A 17,340-nucleotide genomic window follows, 5' to 3' on the forward strand; every position below is an offset into this window, starting at 1 on the left:
CACAGGGCGAATCCCTTGAACCAAGTGTCAGTTTGGAGGCTTCCTGGGCAATTGACACCTTGCATAATGACTGTGCCACTTGGCCAATCTCGTCCAGCGCAGGTAGCCTTCATTAGATTTGAATTTCAGCGCAGGTACAAGGAGGAGCAGTTGCATTCCAGCGCAGATGCTCAGTGGAGCAGCTGACATGATCCAAAAATAGCCTGTTTCTGAGTATTTTCAGGTGGAGAACTGATGGGAAGTGCTGTGGTTTGCTGACCTTGTTCTTCTAGGGGTAAGAACAAAATGTTTAGGGACTGAGGATCCCTGTAATTATTGACATTTCATGCTCCATGCTGCGAGGCACAAAAATGTCTATAACAGTTGCCCCTTAAAGTATGAGGCCGTTTATCGGGTGAAATGCTTTATCTAGAGGGTCCGAAGTTCATTCCAGTGCTGAGAGGTGCCCTGTAATACAATACAATAAAATACATTATTTTTCATTATGTTTTCATGATCTAGCTGAGGCGGGCATTCCCATGCTCAGCTTTATAAATACATTTTGGTACATAGAATAGACGATCGTCTGATGGTAGACTGATAATTCTCTGCTGAAATTATCATCCTTTGAGTAGGATGATCATCTGCTGCAATGATGTACATGACAAATGCTTTTATATTTCCTAAATATGTATCGCAGCCCGGATGGATGAAACTAGATCCGAGGTCTTCAAACTCGTTCGATCTTCACTCTAGGTACAAGTCGATCCATGTGAGAATTTCGCTGAAGTCGAACATGGAAAGACATTGCTTGATTACCGGTCAATGATGAAAACCGTTAACATGCGCGAGAGGAATCATCGATAATGATAATGACCCTCAAGGTACTGCAGTACAATTCACGTGGCGTGAATAAAGGACTTGGCGTCGAACGCCACGCAAAATCTTCTGGTCGAAGGTCATTGATGTATACCTGTGGCTGGAAGTGAGAAGCTTGCCATTGAGGCATGCAAGCTTCAAAGTACTGATGGGGTTGTTCCTAGATCAACTTCTTGGATAATGAGCTGAAGTCGACAAGAAGCGATCCGTCAAAGGAGGGCCTTAATGAATCCCACATCAATGACACGGAACGGAGCTAATGATTTTAGTGGAGGTGAAAACAAACTGTGATATATGATTCAGGGTGGCGATCATGAATGGATGAAGGATAATGTATGGCAGTGGATGGGACACGGTTGACACTTTCAGAATGACCTCTCTTGAACATATAACGACACTGATGCGATGGATCGGTAGCATTACCCCAAAATGTGGATTGTTTGGCGAAGACCATGGTGATGAGACCGGTGAATGAAACAAACCAACTCGATGTGGTACGGAAGAAGAGTGTCATGTTCAAGAGCGACTTGCTACCATTAAGCTTCGATGTTCTCCCAATTTTTCCCCAGTCATTTCTGACCAGTAACTCTTTATTTTTGTCAAGCTTGAGGAGGATAACATATGCTTGTTCTATAACCTGCCCTTCGGGCAAGACCATCGCTATGATTTAACGAGCTTAGCGATAGGGAAACTCGTTCTCGTCTAAAGACAAGTTTGTCGCTATTTAATCATTTTAACGAGTCTAACGACAATGAAAAATTGGTCCTTTTCATTTTTAGAGAGTCTGAAAAGGTACAGAAAGTTAACTCCATAATTCCTTTTTCGTCATCTAATCCCTTAAGTCCGAAAAAGTATAAAACAATACAGAAGGGATGGGTGTTCGGTACTTTTAACGAGCCGAACAAGACAAGCGCTCGATCTTTTTGTGTAATAATCCCTCAGGTCCAAAAAGATTAAAGTCTAAAAGAGGGATAGCTCTTCCGGTCCCTTTAACGAGCTGGAAGGCCAGAACTCGGCAAACTTTTCATATTTTACGAGTCAGTGAAAAGAGCTCAAAGAAGACTCGTCTTTTGAGGAACGAGTGATAAACAGGGATAGCAGCAGATTCCAGGTACAGGTTGGAATTTTCCAATCACGGCAGTGTCACAAGGATGGCTAGGTGAAATCACTCTTCGCAGATGTTCCTCAAAATGAGTAAACACACAAATGGAAGTGAATGATCGGCCAAATGACGGTGGAGGTGATGGTGCACAAACACGACCAAGGCTTTTATGGCTGATGAATTTACGATCTCAAAAGGGTATTTACCGGTTCATTTTTTCTGAATGAGCTTGAACTCTAAAGGAAAGCCTGCTCATAAACTTATGTTTATTTTTTAACGAGCATGAACTATGCGCTAAAACTGCTCGGATCTTTCGTTTATTTTTTAACGAGCATGAACTATGTGCTAAAACTGCTCGATATACCAGTCATATAATAAGAACGCCTCCTGTGAGATAGCTATTTTTTAAGGAGCTTTATCTCACGAAGCTATGCTCCAAATTTGGCAAGTTTTACCTTTGCCCCACAGACTTTCTTCATGTAAGGTCGGAATCGGCTAATCCTACGAGTTTAAAGGGTTAGACCTACAGGTTTAAAGGGAAGACCTAAAAATTTAAAAAATAAATAGTCGTCCCTCGCTCACATTCCAAAAGTTTGCATGCCCCCAGGTATAGGGTAGGATTTCGAGGCTGCCCCTCCTCTCCCCCACCTCTGCTTTTCTTTGGGTGTTCACAGCTACTTGTCATCTTGCCAATCTAATGTTAACGATACTAGTCTTCTCGTTATTTTAAGGGGTCTTACGCGGTACTCAGTCTTCCCGTCGGCCCAACTTTTAACGAACAGCTATTTGTGACAAGAGAAGAACACTACTCAAAGACAAAACATTGGTATTATTGAGGGAGGCTTGTCTCTTTCTTATTATCCGAAGAGGGTTCTATTTGCTGCCGCAAATCAATCTCTTTCTTCGGCGATGTCTATCATTGGGTTACTCAAAGATGGTTACCCTCTGTCACAACAACAGAATCTCCTTCTTTGGAGGCTGCCCCTACTTATCCTCCAAAACATTTGTTTTGATGGGTGAGGCTTGCTTTTCCCCAAAGATGGTTACTGCTTGTCGCAATAAGGGAATTCCTACTTGGGCAGTGCCCACCTCTTTAGACAAAGGTGAATGACTCTTTTGCCAAACACATAACTTTAACAAAAGAATACTATTCCAGAACAACCCCTCTTCCATCCACGGACGGGGTACGGACTAGTCATATTCTTCTGCGGAAATTCTACCTTATACCCAGGGTTTCTTCTGCCCGGAGCAGACCAGGGTGCATGCCCCCTGGGTTCCAGTCTTTCTTTCCGAATCACTCGCACTCATCGGGAAGGAGGACTGGGGGCGGAGGCGAATCTTGAGTGAACAGACCATTTAGGAATGGTATTTGACTATTTGCGATGCGAGATCCCGGAAACGAAAGTTGGTCTACGAGCTTGACCATCCTTCCTTCGTGTGGAAAACACATTACTCTAAAGAGTGAGGAGACTATCGCTCCCATGCAATAAATATAGTCACGTCCAAGGAGTAGGTTATAATCCAAGGGTCCTTGGACGACCATCACGTTCAAATTAACGGTCTTCCCTTTCAATGTAATAGGCACATTGGGGAGGATTCCTAATGGTCGACTGGTTTCTTTATCAAAACCTGAGAGATTTCTTAACTCAGGTAAAAGCGCCGGGGAACCCAGTGCTTTCCAAGCAACAGAGGAAAGGATACTCACAGACGCCCCTTCATCAATGATAGTACCAGCCATGATCATTCTATAGATCTGGACAATGATTCTGAATGGTACACTGGCTGGTAACCGGGGTCTGCCTAGTTGATTCCAATCAAAGGATACAACCAGGTTGCTTGGTGGTGGGACCGAATATACGGCCGGATATGACCCTGATGATGTTCCTTCCTGCGATAAAGGAATGGGCGCATTGCCCTGACGCTCATCAGAGTCGGTGCTGATGAAAAGAACCTGGATGGTGTCATCCTTATTCTCTTCAGTGAGGGTGTCGCATGAAGATGACTCTTCGGCGACGGTGTCGTTTGAAGATGAAACTTCTGAAGGTAGAACCGGGTCAACTGCCGTATCGACCTTTGGACTTTCGTCCGGTCTGGATTCAGTAGGTTCATTTTCAGTGACTGACGCTTCAGCCGACCACCTGAGTGGGCCAGCTGCATTTTCAACCAACGAAGGACTTGGCACGAGTTTTTTGTATCCAGGAGGAAGTTTTACCGGTGAAACCGGACGATCTTCCAAAACTCTCTTTGCCTCATCTAAGAATGGACATTTGTGGATGGCATGCTTGCCTTCACACAATACACAGGGTGATCTTGATCTCCCTCTTCGTCCTTCACTCTCGCTAGTCGACGGACTGCAATCAACATGACTATCAGAGGTTGATGCTACCGGATTGTGCAACCTCGGGGACCAGTCCCTTAGTATCTGGGGAATACAAGGACAATCACGATGGAAGTGAGTCCCTTTGCAAATGACACATGGCGATTTAGGCCCGGTCGGTGCAGTGTGTGAGTTTTTGTCAGCTGTCTTCTGCTTGCCCCCAGTCGCCTTCGCCATAGGCTCCTTCTGCTTCTTTTCTTTCTTCTTCTTTTCCTTCTTCTCCTTGGGAGGTTGACTTTTGCCAGCTCCACCTTGCGAAGATGAAGGATCAGAGGAAGTATTGTAAGAAGTGGAAGGCTGGTGGGTAGTTCTAGAATGTTCTGACTGTTGATTCGACTGCTCAGGATTAGTGGCGATCTGGACTACATTAGTTGAAAAGAGCCATACAGGTAAGCCAATTGTCAATCCTGGAAGTGACAATGTCGCCATATGAGGCGCACCAACATCTCCCCAAGAGGAGAAGGGATTTGGACTTCCGCCATGGTTGCCTCCTTGGTTGGTGGGCTCCATACTTTTCAACTGAAAGATCAAGGATAATTTCCTATAGGGGTCTCCCAATATATACGCGACGGTACGTGGGAGCACAAGTCCGTATTAGTGCCACCGACTCTCAGGAGGAATCACCCACCTTCGTAGAGATCGACAGTCACTATGTTTAACGACGTCGGAACACGTCTCTACCTAGACCTCTAGATGTTTGCATTATGTTACAAAGCGTTGTTATGTAAATTGGATTTATTTTAATGTTGATCTTTCTTAGCAGTTTGCCTTTAAGGATCACCACGAGATGTATATATACAACCTCCTAGATGCAATCTAAGATGAGAAGCAAAACTTTTCAATCTTTCAACTTTGAAAACCTTAATCTACTGAGGGAAAAGAAGATATCAACTTTTCTCACAGATCATAGAACACACACTAAATGCACTTTTTCCTAAATCACGAGCACACAGTCAAATGCAAAATGCACAATGCAGATATTTCTTTTCTTTTTCCTTAATGTTGATGTAAGACAGAAAGGAAACTGTTGTATAACTTTGAATCTAATTTCAAGCAGAAGTAAACAAGCTTGTCCAAAATCAAAAGACACCTTAAGATCGACTTGATTAGACACTGGAAATGTATAGATTCAAACCACAAAATGAAAAACAAACAAACTCAAACAGCCATGAACAGTAATAAAACTAGCTCTTAAGACCACTACGACACTTTTACAGTTCAGGATCTAAGAGGCCACAGCTATACTGGTTTGCTTTTCACAATGGGAAACTGTAACTGAAACAAGAAATACTGAAAGAACAATCACAGTTTCATCACACAACTGAGGCGGAATAATGTCAAGGAAAGTTGGTTTACAGCAAGTACAATGACAAGCAATCAGCAGCAAAATAACAGTGAAAACAGGGCTAAGACACAGTGGGAAACCTCAGGAAGACATAGCCTAACTGGATCAACGCAGGTTCTGGTCTGTCAAATTGACTCTTAGCGCAGTTCCTGAAGGGAGTACCTGCGCTGAAATGCAGACTGCCTTTGGACAGCCTGCACTGAGACACGAGAGTTGCGTTTAGAAGGGTTTCCGGGTCATAAAAAGCTCAAAAATTCACTGTTTTTGCTGAAATAAAAAGCTATAGGTCAAGTACAAGCTAAGGGATGATCAAGAGGATGAAAAGTTATCACAAATAGTAAAAGAGTCTTTTGTAGATCAACTCTTCAAATCATGAATCTGCTCAGTAAATGAGCAAGAGTAGCAACCCCTCTACTTCGCTTTCGATATAGTCAAAATCTTTTCGATTTGGTACTCTTTGGTTCAGGAAATGAATAGAAAAGATACTACAAACACCAACAAGATACTAGGCTCCCCAGTGGAGTCGCCAGTTTGTTGTGGGGAAAAGTATCCGACTCGGAATGACCCTATCCCTACTCTAAGGGTGATAGTTCCTTAGCAACAACTGAAAGTAAAGCTTTGATATTTTCCTTTATGAAAGTACAGAGAAGGAAGAAAAGATTGACCAACCGATATCCTTCGCTTTTGTCGATCTTGTCTTCTCTCTTCGTCCCTTGCTCCCAGCTCCTTGTTCCCTTGCCGGCCCAGCTACACAAAGATCCTGCACAAACAAGAGAGGGAAACTACAAGAAACATGTACTCATAACTGATGCATCGATTAGAGTGAATCAGATATACAAGTAAATACAATACATCAATGCAATACAAGTATATAGGAGAACATTCAAAGCTTTATTGATAGAAGTAAAAGGTTCTGAGAAGGTTACAACCATCAATGGCTCCAATCCAGCAGCACCTCCCCAGCAGCAAGAAATCTCCTCTTCACCTCTATAAAAGCAATCACCCAATAGCTCTAACTGTAAACCAACAGCACTTCCTTGCTTTGCACAAAATTCCAGCCCCCTTAGACCTCATAGAAGAGCTCTATATATAGGATAGAAGAAGAGAGGATGAGTCAGCGTGAGACTGACATAAAGATGCCTTGTGTCCTCTCCCTCTTCAGTTAAACTTCAGTCCTTGAGTCCACTTGGAGATCCTTGCTTACACATGGAGATCAAGTACCTCTTACTCATCACAGGGCGAATCCCTTGAACCAAGTGTCAGTTTGGAAGCTTCCTGGGCAATTGACACCTTGCATAATGACTGTGCCACTTAGCCAATCTTGCCCAGCGCAGGTAGCCTTCATTAGATTTGACTTTCAGTGCAGGTACAAGGAGGAGCAGTTGCATTCCAGCGCAGATGCTCAGTGGAGCAGCTGACATGATCCAAAAATAGCCTGTTTCTGAGTATTTTCAGGTGGAGAACTGATGGGAAGTGCTGTGGTTTGCTGACCTTGTTCTTCTAGGGGTAAGAACAATATGTTTAGGGACTGAGGATCCCTGTAATTATTGACATTTCATGCTCCATGCTGCGAGGCACAAAAATGTCTATAACATGGCGGATGCTATGCATCTGAAGTATCGTGGACTAGAGTTTATCCAAACCCTGGACTACGAAAACCTTCCTTTTAGATGTCATCGATGTCAAGCTTATGGACATCTGGCTCGGGAATGCCCTCTTGGCCATCGTCGACGTCGAAGGAAGAGGAAAAATGGGTTTAAGTCAGAGGAAAAGGAAAAAATGAAGTCATACGATCAGAAGGAAGAGGCTCAGTTCAAGGAGGCCGAAGTTTTGACAAGCGTTCAGGAGCTGGGTCCGGAGCACATGGGGGGAACTGGAAACTTTCAGCCTGAGGTGACTGCTGATGTTTTGGTTTCATCCCAGCTCACAACTGTCGGCTTATCAGCAGCCCCAGCTATGGATGATTTGAATATTACTTGTACTCTCTCCCCTCAATCCTCATCCCCTCATTTTTCAAGAGTTCTACATGTGTCTTGTAGTGGTGAGGCAGGTCTATTAGGTCAACTCTCAAAAGCTACGACAGACCTGAATTTGGGACATCCCCCTTCTGATAGTGTTATAATGACGGTTATTTCCTCTCCTATTCGCGATCCTGGAGTAGGAGGCCATGAACCTCATTACAACCTAAGGCCATTATCTACCAGAAAAGGAAAAGGGCAGGCAGTAGGCGGCTTGGCTATGGATGAGGTGTCCATAGGTCCGAGTAAGTTAAGAGGGCGAAAATCGGATATGTCAAAGGCAAAGTTGAAGGCTATTATTGATATTGCTGGAGGGAAGCAATTGTCCCTGTCAGGGGTGCTTAGAGCAAAGCAATCACCCCCCGAGGTTGTTAGATGATCATTTTATCCTATAATTGAAGGGGTCTTGCTAGTATACCCAAAAAACTAGCTTTGAAGGATCTGGTCAGGTCCAACAAACCTGATATTCTTTTTCTTCAGGAAACCTTGGGGAAAGGAGATGAAATTATAGGATGTCTACATAAGCTCCTACCGGGATGGAGTTTTCATGCAACGGATGCAAATGGTCATTCAGGAGGTGTGGTCTTGGGGTTTAACGTGAAGGTGGCGCGGGAAATCTCCTCTTGGGGTTCAGAAAACGTCTTGGCGGTGGAACTTTTCTCCAACGAACTCTGTATTCCCTTTCTTTTTCTTAATATCTATGGTCCTAATTCGGAGCGGGAGAAGTTCTGGAACTATTTCTTCGCTAAGTCTTTTTTGGAGCATCCAAATCTTATTATTGGTGGAGACTTCAATTTTTCTCTGGGCTGTACTGAATCTTGGGGGGTCAACGCCAGAGCTGACCCTCTCTCTGCTTTCTTCATTCAGAAATTGGCCTTGTCATCTCTTGTGGATGTTACCCCCTCAAAGTTGCGGCCCACTTTGAGGAACCGTAGAATTGGAGATGACTGGATCGGGAAAAAACTAGATCGTTTCTTAATAAGTGATCTGTTGGCTGAGAAACTTCAAGTGTTCAGGCATTGGGTTGGAGAGGGTGGTCTCTCTGATCATTTACCGGTTTTCTTGGAAGTGAAGGGAGATCTAACCAAGCCAGGTATTCCTTTTAAATTTAATTCCTCTTGGTTATTGGATGCATCATACACCAGTCTTTTCCATAAAACTTGGAGGAAAGCTGCTGATAATGGAAATGAGGATTGCAGTCAGCTATTTATGGAAAACTTATCAAGGATGAAGGCCGCTTCCAAAGTCTGGGCTCTCCAAAAGAAGATGAAGGAAAAAGAAACAATGCAAGCTGTTAACTCAGCACTCGCTCTCCTTGAAGATCCAGATAGTTTTGGCTATGGCACAGGTGAATCTCGTTTGAGAATTCATGAGTTGGAAATGGAAAGAAGGAGAATTCTACAACTCAGGGAACAAAGCTGGCATCTTAAAAGTAGAGCGATCTGGTTACAGGCAGGGGATGAAAATTCCAAGTTTTTTCAGAATTATGCTAAAGGTAGAAAAAACTCAAATACAATATGGGAAATGAAGAAAGCAAATGGTGATTTAGCGCTTTCATTTGAAGAGCTGGCCTCTGAGGGGGTTAATTATTTCAAACATCTATTTAAAGCTCCAGGTGAAGTTTCTATTGCAGAAGTCATAAGGGTTGCTCAGATTTTTCCCCGATTTATAGAGGAGGAAGACAATGACTCTCTCATGGCACCTATTTCTAAAGAGGAGGTTGAAAGCGTCCTTAAATCGATGCAAAAGGACAAAAGTCCCGGTCCGGATGGCTGGACAGTTGAATTCTTCCAGCATTTCTTTGAATTCATTGGTGATGAGTTAGTGGAGGTAGTGGATGAATCCAGGCGTTCAGGTTCTATCTATCAACCCTTTAATGTTACTTTCCTAACTCTCATTCCCAAATCTGATCTTCCAGTTTCTTTTGGAGATTTCAGGCCTATTTCCCTGTGTACATGTGTTTACAAAATTATTGCTAAAACCATTGTTGTTAGGCTAAAACCTTTCCTCTCAAAAAATGTTTCCCCGGAGCAGTTTGGATTTTTAGATGGCAGGCAAATTCATGAAGCTGTGGGAGTTGCCCAAGAAACGCTCCACAGTCTTAAAATTGGAAAGAAAAAAGGAGTTGTTGTGAAAATAGATTTGTCGAAGGCTTATGATAGAATAAGCTGGCTTTATCTTAGGCTTCTGTTAACAGATCTGGGGTTCAAATATGAATTTGTAAGATGGATTATGAGTTGTGTCTCATCTTCTTCCATAGTTGTTTTGATTAACGGGGCAGCTTCCAGTTTTTTCAGGCCTGAACGTGGCCTGCGCCAAGGCTGTCCTCTCTCTCCCCTCTTGTTTTTGCTGGCAGCAGACGGAATCAGTCGTTTGATCCAAGAAGCAAAAAGACAAGGCTCTCTGAAAGGAATCGAAGTTGCTCCAAATTTCTGGGTCACACACCTTCTCTTCGTGGATGATATAATACTCTTCAGCAATGGTAGCCTTGAGGACTGTAGGACGTTCAAGAGGATTTTGGACCTCTTTCTGAAAGCTACTGGCCTATGCATAAATGAGAGAAAATCTACTCTAATGTGCTAAGGTCTGGCTAGAGAGGAGGTGCGTAGAGTGGCTTCGGTTCTGAATTTTGAAATTAAAGCGCTGGAGGATTCTTTCAAATATCTGGGTTTCTATTTGAAGCCAGATAATTATAGGATAAAAGATTGGCAGTGGATCCTTGCAAAATTGGAGTTGAAACTGAAACATTGGAGCCACAAGTGGCTCTCTCGGGCAGGTAGGCTTGTATTAATTAAATCAGTTCTGATGGCAATCCCAGTCTACTGGGCTAGCCTGACCTGGGTGCCCAAAGGAATTTTAAACTCTATTGAGAAATTATGCAGCAGTTTTCTTTGGGCGGGGTCCAAGTCTGAAAGAGTTACCCCGTGGATCGCTTGGGACAAAATTGCCCGCCCTAAAGAGTGGGGAGGCTGGGGTATAAAAAGCCTTGCCAAATTCTCTCAATCACTTGCAGCAAAGCTGGCGTGGAGGATAATTACTACGGAAAATTTGTGGACTGCTGTGACTAAAAGGAAATACATAGATCCACTAACAACGCTAGATTGGATTAGATTGCCGCAAAAGTCAACTAAAAATTCATCGGTGGTCTGGAAAGCAGTGGTTGCTTCTATTAGCATTATAGAGAAAGGTTTGGCTTGTCATGTGGGTGATGGTTCTCAGATCCGTTCGGGGCGAGATCCCTGGATTGGCTGCTCAGAGGGCTTTACTCTTACGCAGGGATTGGTTGTGGCTTTAAAATACAGGGGTCTATACACTCTAAACCAGATAGCTGACCCGCGGGCCTCTTCCATTTGGAATCAAGGTTGGTTGCAAGGCCGAGACTTAGATCTGACCGGTGATAGTTTGGAGGAATGGGATAGTTATACTAGGGATCTTCAAAACTCCTCAGTCAGGCTTTCTGATTCCCCGGACGAGCTAAAATGGGTTTTTGCTCAGAATGGCTATTATTCTCCAAAGGTTGGTTATAAATGGATGATGTCTCAAAATGGTTGGGAGAATCCGGATTGGTGGGCTAAATCACTATGGAAGTTAAAAGGACTAGCTAAATCAAAATTGTTCTTCTGGCGTGTCCTAACCCAGAAATTTCCTACGTGGGATTTCCTTCAAAGGAGAGGTAAGATTGGCCTTGGCAGATGTTCACTGTGCAAAGACAGTGCAGAAACAGTTCATCAATTATTTCTCCTTTGCCCTTTTAATACCAGTCTCTGGGCAGAAATGCTAAGCATGATAAATGTCCCTTACAGATGGGAAGGGCAGGGGCTCTTAGAGGCCTGGCAGAGTTGGTGGAATAATTCCTCAAATGCAAGAGAAAGAACCATTCTGCTACTCATCACATGGGGGACTTGGCTAGCTAGAAATCAAGTCATTTTCAAGGATTCTGTCTTCCCTATTGGAAGATTAGCCGCAGAAGGAGCGGCCATTTATGAAAGCATTCCTATTCCTCAATCCCTTAATCCTTCCAGAGCTGTTTGTCCTGAACTCATTAGATATTCTATGCCGTGGGCATATTTTGACGGGGCTTCGGATAATAATGGTCACTGCGGGGCTGGCTTGATCATCCACTTTTCAAAGGAAAAGGCTATTAAAGCTTCAATAGGCCTGGGACAGGGTTCCAACAATTTTGCCGAATTGAAAGCCCTTCATCTCCTTCTCAGTTGGCTTATTCTTAGAAATGTGAGAGAAGCTCAGATCTTCGGGGACTCCATGAATGTGGTGAAGTGGTTTAATGGGGCTCAGCGTTGCAGCAATCTCTCTCTGATTACTCTGTTCAGAGAAGTCTCATGCCTTAAGAGTTTTTTCATGGAGATATCTCTAAGTCACATTTACCGGGAAAGGAATTTTGACGCGGACTGCCTTTCTAAAGACGGAGTTGATCTGGAGATGGGGTCGTGGTCTGTTTGGGAGGTTGAAAATGGGGTGGTTCGATCCGTCGAACAACCCATCTTTGCATAATTCTTCTGCCCTGTTTTCTCTGGGTTTGTAAATATTCGTTTTGTTTTTTCTGTTCTTCTCCTTGTATCTTTTTTCTCTCATTTATCTTTCTATGCCGGGTACCTTGGGCTGCTTTCCCTTTCTGTGGAAGCCCAGGCAGCGGTAGTTTCTGTTTTTTGCGCCGAATCCTCATAGTGCTCACTGTGGATTTCTGTGGCCCCCCTCTGGTCGCGTTTTGGTTTTATCCTGTGGGATATCGTTTCTACCGAAGCGTGTGGCTGGAGGTTTTTTCCCATCATGCGTTGGCTTGCTTTGCTTCCGCGAGCAGGATGACAGTCTGCTGAGACTTTCCCCTTTGCCAGTGGATACAGTCGCGGCGTTATGCCTACATATTATATGTAATCCCTTTTTTTAATAAAAGGACAGTCTTTTTTCTGTAGAAAAAAAAATAATACGGGAGAGGGTAAAAATGTTTTGGGAGTTAGGTAATAATAAGAATTAGGAGTTAATATTATTTATGGAAAAAGAAAATGCACTAAGTAAATGTTTCCAAAAATACATTCATCATCCAACATTATAACTTAGGCTAAAATGTATTTTGGGGGTTTTACAAAGAACCATTTATTTTTCCTAAGTAAAATAGTGATTTTACTTACGAAAAGCATTTGAAGAAGATGAGTGATTTATGGAAAGTGTGAATTTTGATGAAGGAGTTTTAGCACTTAGGCATTACAAGTTATTGGGCTGAGGGTTCGGCCCCTCCAGAAGTTAGAGAAATGCTCTGAGCCCCTTTAACTTTCAGGTTGTTGGTGCCTTTAGTACTTATGGGAAATTAGTAAAATTTAGGGAAAAAATGAGTGAGGAAGTTAGTTAGTTTGACTTTGTCCCTGATGTACTATCTTCATTGTCATCCATGCTTTGTCAAAGTGATGAAAGCAAAAGATTTGAGCTTTTAACTTAACTATTCATCACACATAATTCTGCAACCAATCATCTACTTACCCTACCTACTCATCCTACCATTTTTTCTTCTTTACTAGGGTGCACTTAAACTGGAAAACCCTTATCAAAACCTTTTCTTTTATTTTACAATGGGAATCTATCTAAGTCTATCCTTATTACATCCAAGGGCTCAGATTAAACTGTTGAGCTCCTTTTATTCACTCTACCTATCTACTTATCTGCCAAGATTAAACAATTTGGTCAGATTTTATTCTCTATATCTATAAACATGAAATTCAAAACATGGAATAACCAAGATTAAACTGTTTGGTTACCATGGATTGTGGCATAAGTAACAAGTTGCACACAATATTTTATACAAAAAGTGAAATAGCAGTGGTATTTGGACTTGCGCACTTTCATGGTCTTTTTATTTTTCTTGGGGTTCATTTTCTTTCATTTTTTGACCTTTTCCTTTATTCTTTTTGCCCTTTGATTTTTCTTTTAGGGTATACCCTCTTTACATTTTTTATTTTTTTGATTTTTTACAAATATGGAAAACATTTGCAACAAGCAAAGGTATGTACATATTTTAGAGCTAAACCAATTCAATCATGATATATGACACCTATTGTTATAGGAACATAACACTGTGAATGAAAGATTTAGAAAATGAAGCAACATGCATGTGAGTGAGGCGAGCCACTGAATCAACGACCATTCGTGAAAAATAATTTCATGCATGCAACAACAGTGAGATTTTAATGAAAACTGAAGCAGTGCTAGTACAAGCTAGTATGTATCAAAATGACATCAAGTGCTCACTGAAATCAAGCAGACAAGAATTCATACGAAGTGAAACACAAAAAACACCATAAATGCAACATAAGACATTGAAAGTGGGTTTTCCCCAAAATAGCTAAGCTGAATGTGCCGATGGCTCCTAGATGCGATGTGAGATGTCAGAGTTATGAGGTTGATGTTAGCAATGAGCTCTGTAATGTCTGGTTCATGAGTTTTGATAAAATCAAAGATGTGACACGCATGCCACAAATCTAGGAAAAACGACACTTGGTGGGAGGGTTCTGAAATGATACTTGCATGTATCCTCCAACTGCCAAAAATAGATCCCTGAAACAAGGGATGCCTTTGCATGCTACCTTGGGAGAAGCAACCTATGGATGTAAGTTTTTTTTCCTTGATCTGGGAGGGAACCGGTCAACTCAGCTACACATGCAAGAGGCTGCTCAACTGTTGGGAGAAAATATGCATTTTTGGCTAGGAGCTGGGCTGGTTGCTCAGAATATTTGCACAATTTTTGGGCATCCCAACTGATTGCTACCCAGATTTGCACAAATTTTAGGCTGAGGACCCCAGCTGGGAAGGATTGCACAAATTTTTGGGTGAAGCTTTCTCAACAAAATTGTGCAATTTTGGGGCCGAGTAGGCTTCCAGCAAGGATTGCACAATTTCTGGAGGGAAGGCTGGTTTCCCTCCAGATTTGAGCAAATTCTTGAAGGAGATGGTCAGCCTGCTGCTAGACCAAGTCTGGTTGAACAGCGTATGAGGACAATGCATCAAGGTTTGATCAACAGACTGTATTTTTGAAAGAAAATCATTGGGGCTTGTGTACTTGATGAAGCAAGACAACCAAAGGAAACTTCAACATTCATATCAACAACCTCAATATCACCTGCAAAAACACATCAAGGGTAAGGCTAAGGTATAAAATCCTTTAAAACTTTCCTAAGAACTTATTTTAGCTTTCAAAACATTGCAAGTGTATGAAGGAAAAGGATTTTATAGCGAATATTAGTATTAGAGCAACCTTAGTTCTATCTAGAAATTAACTTCACTTTTCCACTAAGACACTCGCACATGGGGGATAGGACAAGACAAAAGTGAAGAAGAATTGAGAAATTGGGATGTAATAATTTAGTCATGATGGAAAACAAGGAGTGTGAAGGGGTAGGTTAGGGCCAACTTAGTTAATTCAAAGCACTTTGAGTTTATTTTGCATGCAATGAAAAAATAGAGAAAAATTGAAAAAAGAAAAAATAATGGAAAAAATCCAACAAAAAATAAAAATAAAAAAATAAAAGGTGGACCAACCACCTAGTAGCATGAAAATATAACTTTCTACAAGATTCAGGTTGTGTGCAACTCGTGTACTCACCACTCTTCATCGTCCCAGTAGCTCAAAAATCAAATTTCAACCCCTCTCTGGATTGCTACAGGAAGACTGTAATTGCTACAAGAATATCATGTAACACTATAGGTGGGCTCTGAAAAGCTACATGAAGCTACAGGAATCCTGCAAAAGCTACAGGAAGTTCGAGAAATTACTACAGGAAGTTAATAAAAGTGCTATAGGAAGGAAAATTTTGCCCTAAAGCCTTGAGGAGAAAGAAAACATTCAAAGGAAATGGAAAGGGTGCAAACAAAATGCTATAGGAGAAAACATAGCTGCTACAAGAAGTAAAAATAGTTTCTATAGGAAATAGCATAAGTGCTACATGAGTACCAACAGTACTACATGAGCACTTATTGATAGAAAATTTGTTACTGGGGTGTTGAACAATGATTAATTAATTTCCAAAAGGTACAAATAAACACAATAGAGTTGTAAATGATTTCATTAGAGAACTTTTGAGTTCTAAAATGGGCCTCCTAAGAAAAATGTACAAACAAAATAAACTTTATAAGAACCAATAGGGATTCAAGATGATGATTTCAACCATGGGGGTTGATTCACCATTTTTGGGGTACAAAAATAAAAAGATTAAAAAATTAAAAAATAATAAAACGATTTTTTTCAACTTGTATTTTCAACTTATTTCCCTAAGGTTTTACTCAAATTTCTAGTAGGAGTATGTGTTGGATGAAAAATTTAATTCCTCATCCAAGGAGCACCCATGTTGCATACTTTCGATGGACCTTGCTACACAAAAAATGAGAAATACATGAAAAAACGTGATTGCAATGACGTTTTTCATATATTTCTTATTTTTTGTGTAGAAAGGTCCATTGAAAGTATGAAACACAGTTACTCCTTGGATGAAGAATCAAATTCTGCATCCAACAAGTGTTCCCGCTCCAAATTTGAGTAAATTGATAAGGAGATAAGATGAAAATATGAGTTGAAAAAGTAGTTTTTTATTTTTTCCCTCTAAAATTTGATGATGTAATGTAATATTATTTTATTGTTTCCACTATTATTTTATAATTTCCTTAGGAGGCCCATTTTAGACCTCAAAATTTCCCTAATGCTTGTAGAAAGTTTGGGTTGCATAATGGTAAATTCTCCAAGGGTGAAAGGTATCCAAGTTAGTAGATTGGACATCACATCATTCCTTTCTTTTGCTTTAGGTTATTCAACATCATTTACCCCACTATAATAATAAATATATCTACGTTAAATGTTTTCAATGAGAAAATGATGGATAGTAGGGTGTGAATGGGTAAGAGTCCAAAAATTCACTCCTGCAATTGAAGTGCTTACCGTTTTCTAAAATTGCAACTAGATGGGATTCTTTGAAAAGGTAAGGGGGTATGATGATGGGATTGCACTTAAGTTTGTAGTGAATACAAAATATCCAAGTGGCCAAGAAGATGAACCAAAATTAAGGTGTTTCCCTGAAAAATAGAACTCATTACAGTTGAAGAATCACCTAAGAGAAAAGAAGTAGCCTCAACCTACATTAGGGCTTCCTTGGGAAACTGATATAGGAAAAAAATGTAGATAAAAGAGTAGCTAGAAGAGAAGAATAAAGAGCATCAAATAGACCAAGACACAAAGCATGAAACATATCATCATACATGAAGAGAAACCAGGCAAGGAGGATGGATAGGTTGCTCAGAGGATGAGCAATAATTTCAGTAGGGGGTATGATGACCCTCCAAATTAGACAAAAATTAAGGCCCATCTAACCTTTCTAGGCACATGAAGGCTATATTAAACATTTCCTTCTACACTTAACAATGTTTTTTAGCTTTAATATGTTCATTAGGAAGCTTTATGGATAATTGCATATTTGTGCCTAATATTATTTATTTTTGTAGAATATTGTGAGAATATTAGGGAGATTATGAAGATTTGGAGGAGGAGATAATCTAGGGACTTTATCCCTACTATATGAGGATAAATATTGGATAAAAAATCAACAATATATTATGAAATTATTGCACAAAGATTGGAGCTCAAATG

This window comes from Pinus tabuliformis, chromosome 2_1, assembly GCF_031772625.1.
Source record: "Pinus tabuliformis cultivar Carrire ecotype Pingquan chromosome 2_1, CPIR1, whole genome shotgun sequence".
Taxonomy (NCBI): Eukaryota; Viridiplantae; Streptophyta; class Pinopsida; order Pinales; family Pinaceae; genus Pinus; species Pinus tabuliformis.